General features: G+C 39.3%; 2 long non-coding RNA genes across 2 annotated transcripts in view; both read left to right on the plus strand.

Moving 5' to 3' along the window:
- Positions 1–2,431: 2,431 nt before the first annotated feature.
- Positions 2,432–13,540, plus strand: LOC130708323 (uncharacterized). Its single transcript, XR_009008532.1, has 3 exons — positions 2,432–2,903; positions 13,005–13,097; positions 13,210–13,540. It is a non-coding gene; the product is annotated as an uncharacterized LOC130708323 (long non-coding RNA).
- A 933-nt stretch (positions 13,541–14,473) lies between these two features.
- The window catches only part of LOC130708322 (uncharacterized), a 38,055-nt gene continuing 33,781 nt past the window's right edge, over positions 14,474–18,747 (plus strand). Inside the window, exons 1-5 of the long non-coding RNA XR_009008530.1 lie at positions 14,474–14,555; positions 15,724–15,897; positions 15,999–16,058; positions 16,182–16,228; positions 17,466–17,599. This is a non-coding gene — a long non-coding RNA (uncharacterized LOC130708322). The remainder of the gene's footprint in view (positions 14,556–15,723; positions 15,898–15,998; positions 16,059–16,181; positions 16,229–17,465; positions 17,600–18,747) is intronic.

Consider the following 18,747-nt stretch of genomic DNA (forward strand, 5'->3'; position numbering starts at 1 on the left):
AGACCTGTCTCTGGCTCCCAGCCTGCTATGCCTGGTCATACCCAACATCATTTTCAAGTGATACTTATCAGTGAAGCAGTCACATGAGATCACAGGGCTAGAAGCTCCCTCAAAGGTCGTCCTGTCCTGCATTCCTCATGTGTCTGGCATTACCCAGAACAAAAGTGCTGGAATGCCACCACCCCCATTTCTAGCAGGTTGCCTGCTAAACCAGATATCCACCTGGTTCCGGTGCAGAATCCAGTTCTCTTTAACACGTAAACTTGGGGGCAATTAATTATATCTTGGAGCTGTTAGATTTTCCCATGGATCCTGTGTGATTGGTGGGACCCTAGGCATGTGTTCACCTTAAGGGGGTAATGTGGTCTGCAAGTAGCCAAACTACTATTTAAAAACTCTGGTTCACTTCTCCTAGATCTGGGATGAAACAAATCACACAATATCAAAGTTGGAAGAGACTTCAGTGATTAATATCCCTCCTCTTAGAGATGGGGGGAAAAAAAGGGAAAATGACTTAACCAAGGTTAATATTAATTCTACAATAGAAGGCTTTTGGGCATTCACATGAGTCTTTCATATATGTTTACAGCATTTTGTTGTTTTGCTTTGACTTATGGAATAAAGGGAAAAAAAGTTCCTGGGTCAACAATGTGAATGTGTACAATCACAGTTCTCTGTGCCTCTGTTTGATTCGACTCTCACTACCTATGTAACAGGCATTCTTTTTCTCATTTCACAGATGAGGAAGGTGAGGAAAATGAATCCATGTAGTAAGTAAGTGGCAATACTGAACTCAAGCTTAAGACTTCTGACTTTTATCTGATATCATTTCCAAGTCCATCTCCATTTTCATTCTCTGGGGGTTGAGGGGCATAACAGAAATTAGCCATAACTTAGGTAGGGTAGAATACACAGGAGCCCTGAAGCTAATGTTCTAGGTTGCTACGAGCCCTAAGGAAAGGATTCTGATTTTTATCAAACCACTGTCACCTTCACTGGTGTGTGAATACTTCCCTCTTAGACCCCCTGTATCTGAAATAGAGGCCCCATGGCTCCTAACATAACCTAGTGCTGTCATTTCAATAGTTGCCTTCACTTATTTTAAATACCACCTCCTGGATAGAGTGTGGCATGTATTACAAGCCCAGGTTGTTAGAACCAACTGCATAGGTTCAAATCCTGGCTCTGCCACTTCCTCTGGGTGACCCGAGGGACATTACTTAACCTTCTGGTATCTCACTTTTCTTATCTATAAAATGGGCTAGCAATAGTGCCTTCCTGAGAAGAGTAAGTGTTCAGTAAATGTTAGTTGTTGCTATATTTGCTCTTGAGACAGCAGGAGGAATTCTGTCACAGATCTGAGTTTTCTCCAGCAGTATGAAAAGAATACTTTCATAGCTCATGATAACAGGTAGGCATTCCAGGGTGAGAAGTATCTAAAAACATAATCATATACAGTTTACTCCTTGACTCCAGAGAAGATCTGTTCCAGGCACTCTACTGCAAGAGTTTTCTTCTTTTCCAACAGCAGAAAGCTTTGGTTCACGCACCTGAAAAGCTAAAGCTGACCCGGAAGTTATGCTTAGAGAAGAAAAAGAGGGAAGAGCCTCTTAGGTAACTTGAAGAGCATAAAGGATCCAATGATAAAAACTACTGCCCTGAAGTGACATGTGCTACTTCTGGGCTGAGGATTAAACTGCTGACATGACACCCTCGAGATCTCTCTTTTTCCCCTCTGCCATCACATCCAAAAATTCTCCAGAATGGATGCTTCATCAGCATGGGTTTGGAGCTAAGATGATGATGATACTGAGAAGAGCCTGGGGCAGACTCATTATGAAAAATAAACTTTTATTGTTTTAAGCCACTGAAAAAAACAAAAAACACTGCCCTGAACTTTCCAAGGTGTAATAAATCTCTCTGCATAAGACTCTCCAGTTGGGCTTCCCTGGTGGGGCAGTGGTTGAGAATCTGCCTGCCAGTGCAGGGGACACGGGTTCGAGCCCTGGTCCGGGAAGATCCCACATGCCGCGGAGCAACTAGGCCCGTGAGCCGCAACTACTGAGCCTGCGCGTCTGGAGCCTGTGCTCCGCAACAAGAGAGGCCGCGATAGTGAGAGGCCCGCGCACTGCGATGAAGAGTGGCCCCCGCTCGCCGCAACTAGAGAAAGCCCTCGCACAGAAACGAAGACCCAACACAGCCATAAATAAATAAATAAATTTATAAAAAACAAAAAACTCTCCAGTCATTGCCAAGGTATCATTTGTCTTCTTGTTTTTGTCTTAAAATAGACTAGAAAAAATGCTAACAAACCCCTTCCCATTAGATTGTGTATTTGCACTTAAAGCCTATGAAATGCCATTATTTCAAGTTCTTCCCATCATCTAAAATAACCCCCCTGTGTGTTTTATGGTTCCTGAGCAGTATTCTGACGTTAATTTGCTTGTGACTGATGACTTTGTCTATTTCCTCACATGCAAATGATTCTCCCTCTCCTCTTTCTGTTTTTCTCTCTTTCTCTGTTTTTTTGCGTATACTTTTTGCATGTTTAGACCATCTCTCTACCGACCTTTCAGTGGCTCAGCATTTTGTTGCAATGCATGAGTGAAGCTGGAAAACAGAGCCAAGTGACAAACTGTGAAGCAACAGCTCAGCCTCACAGAGCAAGTGTGCTTTGTGCTATTTCTGGCCAGAGCAGATGTGGCCTTGATGGACTGTAAGGAACAATATCTGTCAGGTAAAAATAAGTTACTAAGATTAACACCAAAATGATGTAAATCCTTCATTTGCAGACAGATCCTGAATTGGGAGCCATGTGGAAAGAAGACTGGATTGGACATCAGATTCAGGGTCCTGCTTGGGTTTCTTCCAGATGACCCCACCAATCAGCCATCCGGTCTCAGGTAAGTATCTGTGACTTCCAAAAAAAATTGTTTTAATCAACAACAAAAAATCGGGAGAATATAATAACCGGACGGTGTGTGCCACCATCAAGTTCTAGGCAATCCTGACACTCGGATGAGTTCGCGTCAGACCTGGCTGAGTTTTTTGTGGATTCCTCCTGAACCCCATTTCCCTTCCTCCTACCCCAGAGCCTAACACTGTCCTGAATTTGCATGCTTTCATACTTCTTCTGTATACATGTTTTCAAAATAGGTACTCTTGTTTTGCATGTTTTAAAACATTAAATAACTTTAAATACAATGCGCGTATCATTCTGCAACTTGTTTTTTTTTTTTTTTTAATTTAGCATTAGGTTTCAGCAACAAAGCTCTGATCCGTTCATTTTAACTACTATATATTGTAATGATTTGTGAAGAGCCGTCAGTCTGTCTGTCTATCTATCCATCTGTATCTATCTCCATTCTCCTGTTGATGAATAATTAGATTGTTTCTAATTTTGCACTATGATAAACAATGCTTTGATGAGTGTTCTTGTTCATTTCCTGTACTAACATACAAAAGCTTCTCAAAAATAGCATTTTTTCAAAATGTTTTGTCTACACCCACAGTTAAACATACACTTTACGTGGAAACCCAGCACATGCCTGTGCTACATTTCTGTGTGTCTGTGTGTATACACAGTGTATGTGTAATAAAATTTCTCAGAATAATGACTCACCCTTGTTGTCTATGCAGCTATAATCCAGTTTTGTCTGGTCTATTTCACACACCAAAAAATATGCTGTTTGCAATTTACTAAAGTGATTCCATGACCCAGTGGTGCATCTCCACTGTTCTGGGGTCCACACTTGGGCATGGAATTGCTGGGTCGTACGTTATAGCCGTTTTCAAATTGAGGAGTTTATGCCTTTGTGAGTTCATTTGATGCATTTAAATGGATATTTGCATTTAGCCAGCATTGTAGGGGTTTCTAGGATGCAGCTTTTTGAGTTATTTAGTGGCTGGAAGTGGAAGTCCCGTTTTAGCTTTCTGGGCTTCAATTTGTTCATCTGTCACAAGAAGCGGAAACAAAACAAAAATACTGGACTCTTCAGTGTTTTGCAGACTGCTTTCTTTTCAGCCCCAACGTCCTGGGGAGGGGTTCAGGGTCTGCCGTAACGTGTGTAAGCTGGGGGGAGAGGGGGGCTAGGGTAGCGAAAGGAAGAGAATGAGAAGGTGGAATTCTGGGCCTTTTGCAACAGTCCCTACCCAAGGAGCTCATTTTGATATTTATCCATTGTATTTCCATTGTGTGCAGCTTGAAAATATTCTTCAACTATAGGTTTAGATATTCTCCAAGGCTCTTTCCAGATCTAAACTGGAGTGAAAATAACTTTTGAGTCTCTGGACCATTTAAAATTGCAGCCAGAATTAGAGAACATGATGGCTTAGGGCATGGGGTGTTGGCAAATAGTGTTGGTTAACCCAAGTTCTTTGCGGATTTCTGCCACTGTAGAATCTGACTTGTAAAGGATGCTGTCAGAGTCCTGTGGGGCAGTGAGTTTGGGGCACTCTTGGGCTGGGGCTGCCACCTTGGGGACAGCCATTTCTACTCTGTCCTGTGGGCTTCATGCACATGAGGCTGCTTTAAAGAATTTTTTTTTTTTTTTTTTTCAGTATAGTTGATTTAAAGTGTTGTGTTAGTTTCAGGTGTATAGCAAAGTGATTCAGTTTTATATATATATAAAATATAAACATTGTATATTATATATATATATTCTTTTTCAGATTCTTTTCCATTATGGGTATTGCAAGATATTGAATATAGTTCCCTGTGCTATACAGTATGTCTTTGTTGTTTATCTATTTTATATATAGTAGTGTGTATCTGTTATTCCCAAACTCCTGATTTATCCCTTCTGCTCATGTGCGCCCCCTTCCCCCTTTGGTAACCATAAGTTTGTTTTCTATGTCTGTCAGTCTGTTTGTGGTTTGTAAATGTTCGTCTAATTTTTTTCCACATATAAGTGATATCATATGATATTTGTCTTTCTCTGTAAAAAAAATTGCTTTGTTTTCACTGGCTTGTTTATTCGGTGAATAAGGGCTTAATATAAATTTCTCTGAGCTCCATTTCTGCACTGCAAACCATTCTACAGGCTCACGGTAGAGCTCATTTACTCAGCAGGGCACACGTACAGTTAAACCATTATATTCACAGAGAGGAAATTTTATTATCATTTTAATGATAATATTCAGCTCCTTGTGGGTTTATTTTTGCCTTCCCAAATAGGGTAAGAGCATAAAAAACTGGTGGTGACTTGGTAGTAAAGTGACTTCCGGGTGGCATACGTTAATTCACAGAGAATCGTGGTTCCTGTGACTAATCCCCGTGCTCTCTCTCTCTCGCTCTCCCTGCCTTCCAGCGCCCGGAAGACTGCCTCCCCTCAGATCCTAGTTCCTCCCTTTGATTTGTCCCACTTGCATTTCATCTTCCTTAATCACTGTTTTCATCACATCACTCCCTTGCTCAGAAACCCTCCAGGGATTTTTATTTCCCACCACATCCAATCTAAACGCGGCGGCCTGTTTTCAAGGCTTCTCCTAATCTATTCTTTCCTCACGTCTCCGGCTTTATTTCCTTTGCCAGATGTGGTTCTGGTTCCTGTGGTTTAGAGATAATGGAATTTTTGTACATACTCACACACAAAAATTGAAATCTGCATCATTTTTCTTAAGCACAGTTCAGCCCAGTTCCCTTACACAAAGCGCACATCAGCAGTGACGGCTCACTTCCCCCTCCCCCAGGCCACGTGAGCGAGACTGAGGGGTCCTCTGGGGGCAGCGTGTGGAGGAAAACACTTTATGCCCCACTCTCTCTCCATATCCTGGGAGAAGATTAGGCACTGAGAAAGGTGACTTTTCACTGGAGTGGTTTGTGAAAAGCGCTGCCATTTTGATGAGACAGGCAGGATGCAAGTAGCTTAGAAGGCAAGTATGAAAGGTGAAATTTCAAGCCAGAAAGAGTCGGTTCAAAAACTTGGAAAGAGGTACACCCTGGATAAGGCAAAACCCAACAGGTCAAGAAGCCCCAGAAAAGATGCTGGTGAGGTTGGTAAAGGAAATTCAAGGGTAGGTCTCCCTTTCGAAGTAGGCCTATAATATCTGTGAATATAGTTTATTTTTGACTTTTTATTTATTATGCAATGTGTGTGTGTGTGTCTAATTGTCATTTACTTTGTTTTTCTATAACTATTTCAGTAAGTTCTGACTCTTCCACTTAGTAGCTGTATGATTTGAGGCAAGTTTCTTTATCCATCAAGCGGAGGTTATAATGCTACATAGTATATGGGGTTGTTGTGAGGACTAAACAAGATAATACATATAAAGAGCACAGAACGAGGTCCAAGACAAAAATATTAGCCATTATTCCTATCACCATTATTATTGTAAGTACACATAAGCTGCTCTACATTTGAGCAGCTGCTAAAATTCCACCTTCTCTCAAAATACCTTCAGGTCAGTTTAGTTGAGCAAACATTTGCTGAGTGCTCAATATATCTCAGGCACTGATGCAACACTGACGAAACTACAAGCAAGAAATTGACCTTGCCCTTGAGTAGCTTGCCTTCCAGTAGGGAAGACAAACCCATAAGCAGATTATTTCAGTTTAAGGCTTGGCTGTCCAGTGCAGTCACTACTATTCATAAGTGGCTATTAAGCTTTTGAAATGTGGCTGGTCTGAATTGAGATGTGCTCTACATGTAAAATACGCAGTGGATTTTGGAGACTTGAAATGGTAAAAGAGTGTAAAAATATCTAATTAATCATTTTAGATATGATATTACCTGTTGAAGTGCTAACATTCTGGATATGCTGGGCTAAATAAAACACATAATTAAAGTTAATTTCAGCTGTTTCTTTTTAATTTTTAAAAACTGTACTACTAGAAAATTTAGGTGGCTCCCATTAAAGATTTCTGTTGGATAGCACTTAGTCTAAGATGATACAATGGAAGTTCAAACGGGGTGTAGGAGGGAGGCACGTCATGCAGCCTGGGGTTGAAGGAAGGCTGCCTGAAGGAGCAGATGAATCCTGAGCTGAATCTTAAAGGATGAGCAGAGGTTATTCAAGCAACGACAAATCTAAAGGGCATTCCAGATGGAGGTAACAGGAAGGCGTGGAAAGGATGGTGTTTATGAGGCACTGGAGGCAGCTGGTTATCCCACAGCATAAAGTATGGTGAGTTGGGGCCTGGAAGGAAAAGCTACCAGAGAAGTGAGGTCTAATTTTCCCATCATTTAACATCTAGTTGTCATGAAATGCTCTGGTTCTTGTCTTATACATGAGGTCTGGTTATGTTTCCACTATTGTTTGAAGTTTTAGACTATCAGCCGTGGAGAGTTGGAAAGTTATGTCTGTACAAGAATAGGGCTGTCCCAGAGGACGGGACTAATGAGTGCGCATATGTTACTTGGAAGGCAGGATGCCATTGTCCCCTCTGCAGATAGTCCTAAAGGTGGACGGGCCGCCTAAAATTGCTGCCTAGAGTGTAGGACTAGTGAATGAGAATCAATATAGGAAGGCAGAGCTTTTGATTTGCTCTCATTCATTGGGTTCAAGGAGCGTATACATGGCTGGATTCACACTCATTTACCTGTCAATGGATGTCAGTAGGACTCCTCCCCCGATAAATGCCCACCAGTAAGAAATATAATCATTCATCAGATTATATTAATTTGGAAGTGCATTATACCATTCTATCACAAATCACCCTCAGGTCTTCTGCCATTACTAATTATTACATGGTTATTTAGTGGATCATGAAAGAGTCCGTGGAAGAGGAGTAGCAAAAGAAGACTCTGAAAACCGAAGCAGATGGAGAAACTGGAGAGTTAGAGAGTATCTTCCAGGTCTGCTTCTCACTCATTAATACACATAAGAATTACATGGGATCTTGTGAAAATACAGGTTCTGATTCATTAGGTCTAGGGATGGAAGCAACAAGCTGCACTTTCTATCAAGCTCTCAGGTGATGTTAATGCCACTGGCCCACAGACCTCACTTTGAGCTGCAAGGTCTTAGAGTCTGTTTAGTACAGTCCTTTACCCCAGGGCTGGAATCTCCACTGCAACAGCCCTGATGAGTAATTGGAAGCCTCTGCAGGAAGACCTCTGGTGTGCCTCACCTCCTGCTCCTTTGTGGAGGGAGTCTGATTGTTGGAAGAGTTTTGCCTTGTCCCTAGATGGTATCTGGGAAATTTCTGTGCATTGGTCCTTGACCTATTTTTGGAACCACTACAATAATGAATCTAATCTCTCTTTCTCATGATAGCCACTTGGAAATTTGAAGAGCATTTGTATCTTCCCCTGAACTCTACTCTTCAATGGGTTAAATCTCCTCATCTCCTTTAGCTATTAATCATAGAACCCTCTGGACTCTCCCAGGAAACAGTGTTCTTTAAGTGTACCTCTCCTAACTGAACACAATGTTCCAAACTTTGTCCAAACATCAAAATGTAAAATGGGCTTATTAGCTACCTAGCTGTTGGTTCTCTACTTCTGCCAGAGTCCTCAGTCTTGGTTGGTTGGCAGCCACGTGAGACTTTAGATTCAGAATGAACTTGGTTGATAAGAAAAACCCTGTTTTTTCTCACTGGTTGCTATTGACTCACCTAGCGCTTCTGGAGTTTATTTTTTAAAAAGAAGCTGTGATGACTTCTTTTCTGGTTATGAAATAAATATTTGGAAATGTGGAAAATGTGAACAAGCAAAATGACCATTATTAACATGTTGATGTATATAAGCCAATTGTTTTTATGCACAGGGATGCATGTGTATTGTCCGTGGCATTTTGCAATGGCACTGAACCATCCTCTGTGAACATGTTTCATACAACATTTTTATTAGCTACATGTTTAATCATATCAGAACTTCGTAGATTATTCAACTAGTCCCCTGCTGTTGGACATTTAGGTTTTGATTTTTTTCTTTTTTGTCATTGTGATCAACACTTTAATAAACATCCATGAACCTAAATTTTTTTATTTTTATTTTTTTATTGAATTACAGTTGATTTACAATATTGTGTTAGTTTCACGTGTACAGCAAAGTGATTCAGTTTTATATATATATTCTTCTTCAGAGTCTTTTCCATTATAGGTTATTACAAGATGTTGAATATAATTCCTTATGCTATACAGTAAATCCTTCTTGCTTATCTATTTTATGTATAGTACTGTGTATCTGTTAGTCTCAAGCTCCTAATATATCCCTCCTCCCCGCCCTTTCTCATTTGGTAATCATAAGTTTGTTTTCTGTGTCTGTGAGTCAAGAACCTAAATATATATACATTTTTTATTAAGGTAAATTCCTAGAAGTGAAATTACTGAGCTAAAAGATATGACATTTGAAGTTGTTTCGTTTGTTTGTATATGTCATATTGTCTTCTAGAAACATTATACTAATATGGATGTGTTACCAGCAACAATAAGAACACCGATTTTTCTACACACTTGCACTCATAATCATAAAAAAAGTCTTTGTGATAATGAGAGGCCTGCGCACCGTGATGAAGAGTGGCCCCCACTTGCCACAACTAGAGAAAGCCCTCGCACAGAAACAAAGACCCAACACAGCCATAAATAAATAAATAAATAAATATTAAAAAAAAAAAGTCTTTGATGGTTTGAAGAACAAAAACAAATGATATTCCATTGTTTTATTTGCATTTTAATAACTAGTGAGAGTGAACATTTTTTTGCTTGTCTATTGCCATTTTAACTTTATCATTTGGAGAATTAACTATTCATATCTGTTGCTCATTTTTCTATTAGGGCATTTTTATTTTTCTTAATGGCTTGATGGCTTGGAGTAGTTATTTTAGTGCAAAGAATATTTATCCCAAACAATTTTCTCAGTTTTATTTGCTTTTTAGTTTTGTATTTCATTATAACTGGATGTGTTCTGGATTATGTCTTCTATCAGATTATTCTTTTTTTTTTCCCTTTATTTTTTATTATTTATTTAGTTATTTTTAGCTGTGTTGGGTCTTCGTTTCTGTGCATAGGGCTTTCTCTAGTTGCGGCAAGTGCGGGCCACTCTTCATCGCGGTGTGCGGGCCTCTCACTATCGTGGCCTCTCTTGTTGCGGAGCACAGGCTCCAGACGCGCAGGCTCAGTAATTGTGGCTCACGGGCCTAGTTTCTCCGTGGCATGTGGGATCTTCCCAGACCAGGGCTCGTACCCGCGTCCCCTGCATTGGCAAGCAGACTCCCAACCACTGCGCCACCAGGGAAGCCCAGATTATTCTTGATTTATAGAAAAGTTATATGTTTTTTTGTGTGTGTATGTGTTATTTAACTGGTAAGTTTGCTAAACATTCATATTCATTTGAAATGTGTTTTAAGTTAATTTTGAATTTCATATCTTTTTCTTGCCTTATTGTATTAGCTAGAAATTCAAGAATAATGCTACATAATAGCGGTGGTAATGGGCATTCTTGCCTTGTTCCTGACTTTAGGAATACCTTAAAGTTTAATTATTAAACATGATACTGGCTTTTGGTTTGAGATATGTATCAAAACAAATATGTATTTGCTAAGTAAATATCCATTTATTCAGATATTTTTACAATTTTAAAATTTAACAGTAATTCCTGAATTTTATCAAATATTTTTTAGCATCTGTTTATATGAATGTGGTCTCTCTCTCATGAGCTCTCTGTCTCTCTTGAAACAATTGCAAATTTGGAGAAAAGTTGTGAGTACAGTACAAATGACTATTTTTCCGGAATCATTTGAGAGTTTGTTGCTGACATAATACCCATCAGCTCTAAATACTTTTGTGTATATTTTCTACAAACAAGAAATATTCTCTTGCATTACCAAAATACAACCACCAAAACTAAACACTGAAACATTACTATCATCTAATCTGTAGATCCCAATCAAGTTCTGCCAGATGTCCCAGCCACTTCACAATGACACCCAGTTCAGAATCACATGCTGTCCATACAAAAAATTATACACAAATGTTTATAGCAGCATTATTCATGATAGTCCAAAAATGGAAGCAACTCAAATGTCTATCAATTGATAAATAGGTAAACGAAATGTGGTATCTCCATGCAATGGAATATTATTCAGCCAGAAAAGAAGGATTGAAGTGCTGATACATGACACAAGGTTCATGGATGAATCTTGAAAATATTATGCTAAGCAAAAGAAACCAGTTAGAAAAGATCACATATGATATGATTCCATTTATATGAAAGGCCCAGAATAGGCAAATCCATAGACTGAAAGTAGATTAGTATTACCTAGGGATTGGGGGGTGTTGGGAGAGGGAATGGGGGGTGACTACTAATGGGTGCAAGGTTTCTTTTGGGGTGATAAAAATGTTCTTAAATGGCGGTGATGGTTGCACATCTCTGCGAATGTAGTAAAAAAAAACATTGAAATGTATACTTTGAAAGGGTGAAATTTATGTGCTGTGAATTTTATCTTCATAAAGCTGTTATTAAAGAAAAGACTTGTATGTTGCATTTACTTCTCAGGTCCCTTTGGTCTCCTTCAATATGGAACAGTTGTTCAGTCTTTTCTGGGCTTTATTGACCTTGACACTTTTGAAAATTATAGGCCTGTTCTTTAGTAGATTGTTCCTCAATTTTAGATTGTGTTCTTCGCATTGTATCTTATCAAGTGGTACATGATTTTGATTTGTCCCATTACTGATGACGTTCAATTTGATCAGTTGATTAAGGTGTTATCTGTCAGGTTTCTCTCCTGTGGGGTTATTCCTTTCCCTTTTAAATAATTTTATTTTGTGGAATGATACCTTGAAAGGGTATAAAAATCCCATTCTTTATCAAAGGTGTATTCATTTATTATATTGGTGTGAACCCATGCTTTCATATTTAATTTGTCATGTTATGATCCATTACTGACATTCATTTTTTGATGTCAAATTATCCCAGATTTGACCCACGGGAGCCCGTCAAACTGGTATCTGTGTCCTTTTAGTGTATCCCCTTCATTCCGTGAATGATCCCTTAGTCTCTGGTATAAGAAGATGCTCTAGTTCATTTTGTACTTTGCCTTCCCCAGCCCTAGAATCAGCTATTTTCCCAAGAAGCCCCGGTTCCTCTTAGGAGAAATGTTATTTAGAAACTCAGAGTGGATCTCTAAGGTATGCTCGCTGCTTTTGGGGTTTCACTGCTCCAAACCCCTCTCAGTGGACTGAGCTAGGGAATATATGTAGGTTTCTGTGTACCTACACACACACTTATATGTATGTGATTTTCTATATTTTCTGTGTTTATCCATCCACCCATATGTCAAAAACCATGACTTTATAGAGATACTTTTACCCCAATCCATCTCCATAAGTTTGAGTTTTCTGCATTTCCACATTTGTAGCTCCCTCCTCTGAGAGTAAGAAATCTGACTTCTGTTATCAGTAAGAGCATTACCTATGTGATGAAACCCTGTGTAAAACCAGCCTTCCATTTACCACCGCTGTTCTCTCCCCTGTGTTTGCCCTTCTAACCACACTCAAGTTCTAACACACACCCATTTCTTCTTGGCCCTAGCTACTGGCTTTTGGATGGAATTGGTCAGGAAGGGAAGGGGGAGACAAGATGAGGAGGAGGAGAAAGCTGTTTTTTTCTTTTGACTTATAATTTAGTGAATTATACTAATAGGTTTTTCTAATATTGACTCATCCTTGGACTTTTGCAATGTGCCCTGCTTTGATTTTTCTACTCTTTAAGATTTCTTGATAAGTTTTTTTTTAACATTTTAATTTTATTGGAATATAGTTGATTTGCCATGTTGTGTTAGTTTCAGGTGCACAGCAAAGTGATTCAGTTATACATATACATATATTCATTCTTTTTTAGATTCTTATATAGTTTATCACAGAATATTGAGTAGAGTTCCCTGTGCTATACGGTAGGTCCTTGTCGGTTATCTATCTTATATATAGTAGTGTGTGTCTATTCATCCTAAACTCCTGATTTATCCCTCCCACATTTCGCTTTTGGTAACTGTAAGCTTTCAATATCTGTAAGTCTGTTTCTGTTTTGTAAATAAGTTCATTTGTATCTTTTTTTAAAAATTAGATTCCACATATGAGTGAGATCATATGATATTCATCATTCTGTGTCTGACTTTCTGCAACATGGATTGACCTAGAGATTATCATACTAAGTGAAGTAAGTCAAGGTTTCTTGATAAGTTAATTTATTTTGCTCATCTGAAAAAGCCTTGACATGCTAGAAATTTTCTTAGACATTCCCTTGATTTCATTCTCTTTGATTTCTACAGGGGGAATGCCTGGCTTTCTCCTCACTTCTTTGCATTTTTCCAGTGCCTTTGATTTTGAAAGCACTGCCAGAATGATGGCTGCATTTTCAGTGGTGGAAATTATTGCTATGTCTCAGAAGCAAGGAATCACAGGATATCTACTTTCCAGTGGTGATATATGACTCTCATAAGTGAAAGCCACACCATCATAACACCCTAATGAGTTTTTTTCATAGAAACAGAACAGAGATTCCTAATGTTTCTTGCAACTTCCCAAAGAAAAGGGAAAGAAGAAAAAATTCAACTACATGCCCGTTTGTTAGCCCAGCATTGGAAGGGAACAAGCTTAAAGAATAATTGGTAAGTAAACCCACACCAATACCACTATCCTTCATCTCCTTCAGATCAGCCTGACCCAAAAGAATTTCTTGGAGCCCACAAGAAGATTAATTGAAAAGATAAATATGCTTTGGGAAGCATTTGTATTTTTTTTTTTTTAATTTTATTTATTTATGGCTGTGTTGGGTCTTCGTTTCTGTGCGAGGGCTTTCTCCAGTTGCGGCGAGCGGGGGCCACTCTTCATCGCGGTGCGCGGGCCTCTCACCACCGCGGCCTCTCTTGTTGCGGAGCACAGGCTCCAGACGCGCAGGCTCAGTAGTTGTGGCTCACGGGCCCAGTTGCTCCGCGGCATGTGGGATCCTCCCAGACCAGGGCTCGAACCCGTGTCCCCTGCGTTGGCAGGCAGACTCTCAACCACTGCGCCACCAGGGAAGCCCGAAGCATTTGTATTTTAAGGAGGGATGGAATTGGGGAAGTGCCACGTAGACGTCTATCATTCTACAAATCATAATTATTGTCAGTGACCTGAAACCTGGAGCATGTTATGAGGGTTAAATAACGTCCATAGTTTTGCTCTCCGGGAATGCTTTTGTCCCCCACCTGATCGTCACCACACTGCCTTGAGTCTTTTAGGCCTAAAGTACATAAGTTGCTTATATTTATCTGGGTAGTTGGTTAATTTTGGAGATAACCACCTTGCAGGTATGACTTTCTTCCACTGACAGAGAACAAAGCCTGGATTCTTATCCTTTTTATGTTTCATTGTTCATGCTTTCTTCCTGATCTCCTACCAACCCTCCTACCAGTTCTGTTTAAAGAAGATATTATTTATTATGTATGTATGTAGATTCCTCCAGAAAGATCTACCTATGCCCAGGTTTGCTTGTGCAAATACACATATACCCACAGTACAAGTGTACTTCAGTATGTTTTTTGTCCTTGACCAGGTCGCTCCTAAGAAACCATTAATATAACAAAAGCTGTCAAAAGATATGAAGGAAGAAAGGATGGTACTTTTTGGTTATGAGGTATGAACTTATTTTTGCATGAACACTTGACCATTGGGGAACTGTGCCTTCCTGTGAATTGCATGCTCCAACCATGCCATTGGCTCTGGTGACCCACAGAGAGGGTAATCCAATTATCCATGTAAAGAAATGTCTGAAAACAAAGAATAAATAGCACTTATATTTTGGAATTAAGCTCATTCATAAAACTGGTAGGTCACATTCATTTCAGAAGTACATCAATTAGAATACTGTATGAGGCTGTGATTAAAACATTCATTCATTTGTTCATTCAACAAATATTTATTGAGAGCCTTCCATGTGCTAGACACTGTCCTAGATGCTGGAAGTGTATTAATAAACAAAGACAAACATGGTCCTTGCTGGTAAATTTAGCAACTGGTTTTCCAGAAACAAAAGCCCTGTTTTTTAGTATTTGCCAGTTTCAAGGTCTCCATGTTCTGCATTACCTGGCATATAGTCAGAACTCAAACATGGCAACCATCATCGTCATCTTTCTGTCTCGATCATAATTCTCATCAATATTATGTATGATGATTGTGCTTTAACAACATACTAAAAAGAAACTCATGACCTATGGAGGAAAATGTCCAAGACCTGTGTTTAGGAGTGTGTGAGGGTGTGTGTATAAAGGTAAAGAAAAGCAGAGAAGGGTCTGAAAGGATACACACTGGATTTGGTATGGTTACCTCAAAAAGATGTGGGATTGAGTGGAAGTTAACTAACAAAGTGGGACTTTTTTTCTTTTCTTTTACTAAAAATCTGTGCAGTTTGAATTTTCATGAGTATGAAGTTTATAATTTTTAAAGAAAATTTGCACTGTCCAAGTTAAACAAGCATAGCTCTCTCACATGATGCCCGTCCCCCAGTGACCAAATGCATAGTAGATAAAGGGCGGTTATTATGGGAGAGTCAGATACCATAATATATGAATCATTGTAGATGGAGTCATTGTTAAATGATTGTTAGGTTGTTTTCCTGGTGAAAAGTGACTTCAGCTGTTGACAGAAGATGAAATAGAATCAAGACACTTGATAAGTATTCCAGTTGCTGTAGAACAAACCACTCCAAAACAGCAACTTAAAATATTGAGTGTTTATTTTGCACACAGATTTGCAATTTGGGGGTGGGGGTGGGGACATTTTGTCTCTTCTCTACTTGGCATCAGGTGGGGTGACTGGAAAGCAGAAGGTGGAATCATCTGAAGGGCACTCACTCGCTTGTCTGGTGGTTGATGCTGACTGTTGGCTGGGACCAACGTGGGGCTGTGGCTGGAACACCTACATGTGGCCCTTCGTACGGCTGCTCATCTTCCCCACAATATGGTGGCTGGGTTCCAAAGGTGAGTGTCCCAGGAGAGAGCCGGGTGGAAGCTGTATCAGCTTTTATGACCTAACCTTGAAAGTCACACAGCGTCACTTTCTTTACATTCTCTTACTCAAGGTAGCCGCAAAGCATTGCCCAGGTGCCAAGAGAGGAAAAATGGACTCTATCTCTTGATGGGTAAGTAGCAAGTTCTACAAGAACATGTGGGACTGGAAATACTAATGTGGCCATTTTTGGAAAATACAACCTGCCCCAGTAAGTCCTCTCCTTTCTGATGTGGTCTGTACTACATATCTACAGAGCAAATACGGAAAATTGCCCAGATCCTCTTGGCTGCCCAGCTGCATGTGAGTATTACAATTTCACCTTTACTCCAAAAACCATATTCATGCATTGTGAAAGCTGTAAATTCTTATGTGAGAAACAAAAAGAATTTTAGTATTATGAGAGTATATTTCCCACGCTTAGCACAACCATGGTTTTTAAAACAATTTCCCTGTGTACTGTCAAATTTGTCTTAACCTAAAAGGGAGATTGACACATTACAGGGATGGTGAAAGTCTACCTATGTTGGTTGGACCCAGGAAGCTGATGGGTTTGTATTATTTTTATCTCTGAGCTTGTCAAATACAACAAAAGATAGCACACAGAAGAGAGACTCATGAAAATGAATGGTTTGCAATGGAATTTCAAATATTCTTCTTAAATGCACATTGGTGTTACTACCTACCAGCCACACTATTCAAGACTATGTTAAGTTTATTTTTTAAAATTTATTTTATTTATTTTTGGCTGCGTTGGGTCTTCATTGCTGCGCACAGGCTTTCTCTAGTTGAGGCGAGCGGGGGCTACTCTTTGTTGCGGTGCGCGGGCTTCTCATTGCGGTGGCTTCTCTTGTTGCGGAGCACGGGCTTTAGGCGCGCTGGCTTCAGTACTTGTGGCACACGGGCTTAGTTGATCCGCAGCACGTGGGGTCTTCCTGGACCAGGTCTCTAACTCGTGTCTGGCAGGCAGATTCTTAACCACTGCACCACCAGGGAAGTCCCAAGGCTATGTTAAGTTTAATATGTTGAGAGTCAGATGCATTTCTCATTTTTTGTTAAGGTTTAAGTCAACTTACTCATTTGTATCCCTAGTGTCCTTGGTTCCCCCTGGGGCATGCGTGCATAGAAAACATATTTACATAGAGTGGCACCTAGAGAATTGTCAGAAAACATCCAATTAATGGAGTCCACTAAGTTCAAATCTCCTTTTACTTTATGGTATGAATTATCCCCAAATCAGCTGTAAATTAGATCTGCAGGGATTCTAGTTTTTAAAAACTCTATTACTGTTAATTTTTATTTCTTTGAACATAACCAAGTTCTTTCCTCATTTAAGAAGATGTGGTCATCATGTAACCAAAGTCTTAAAAACTAAGCTCTTTTGATGATTGACATGTGAAACAAACAAAAAAGAAAAAAGAAAAAAACCAGACTTTCACATTGCCTTTTAAAGTGTGAAAACCAGCTTGTATTCATGGTTGGATAAATCAGTCAAATTGAATTTTAACAAAGTTTTGCCTCCTAATATTTTCTTGTTTAGACTGAAGACAACCATGAGACATTTCGTTTTAGCTCAGTCAACATTTTGTTCTTCAGAAATTTGTTAAAGACTTGAAACTTTTTCCAGTCTGTTCTCTCCCATCACTACAACGCCAAAGTAACAAAAGGAGCAAGGTCAGTGCCTGTATCTTCCCTGAAACTGACAGCATAAATGGAATTCAAATACTGTGAGCCCAAATTCTTATGTTCATTGATGTATCCTTGTAAAGAACATTTACTGATATGTCCAGCTCAGACAATTATGAGAACCATCAGTTAAGACAATAAACATGATTGTTCTTCAGCTCACCTAGGGGAGCTTTTATAAAATACTGGTTCTTTGTTCCACTCCCCAAACATGCTGGCTCACAGGCCAAGTATGAGGCCAAGGAATCCATACTCTACAAAAGTTCCTCTTATGATTCTGGGTGTCAGCCCATGGTGGGAATGACTGAATGAGAATTTGCTAACTTTTAAAGTAACTTTTGTGAAGTAAGATGTTTTGCCTTGATAGAGTTTTTACAGCTCAAAACAAAGTGATATTATGTTTGAATTTCTATCCTTGTTACATTTTACAATAGGAATCCAGGCTTTATCTAAACTTTTATATATTGACTTTATAGTAGAAGCTACAGCTTTATTAAAAAAAAAGGGGGGGGGAGATTTAGTTCATAACTCTCATCATTATTTCCCTCTTTAGCTTTGTATTTGGGCTGAAATATATTTTATATGTAAATAATGTTATATATAATAGTAATTACTATCATTATCTGGTAAAATTTTTCTTTTACATCCTTTAGGCTCCTCTAGCTGGAGCTCATGAAATAAATGAAGAACTACAAACAATTAATTATGGTTAGAGGATATGAATGGGACATGCCTCATAAAAGTGGAAATTTTTGTATAGAGCCACAAAGGATACCTAAGATTTCTACAGATGGAGGAAACAGAACAAACAAAGGCACAGATGCTTGAAGTTGCCTGGCACATTCAAGGATGTAGCTAAGTGTAGCCCGGGTACAAGATAATGGGAGATATCCATGGCTTAAAATATTCAATCTTCAGCAGTGGGGGCAAAGAATTCTATCTCAGTTCTATTTCCAATTGTCTTGAGTGGCTTTTTGAAAAAGTATGTTAAGATGGATTCTGAGGATGCATCTGGCTCTGAGGTTGATTAGGGCTCAGCTGTGGCCAGAAGACCAGGCAACAGAAAATCAGTGTATTTTCTATTCCTAGTCTACGTGCTGTAAATTTTGGACATGTACTCTTGCTCTTAATTTGGT

This window comes from Balaenoptera acutorostrata, chromosome 6 (genome assembly GCF_949987535.1).
Source record: "Balaenoptera acutorostrata chromosome 6, mBalAcu1.1, whole genome shotgun sequence".
In the NCBI taxonomy this organism is placed as follows: domain Eukaryota; kingdom Metazoa; phylum Chordata; class Mammalia; order Artiodactyla; family Balaenopteridae; genus Balaenoptera; species Balaenoptera acutorostrata.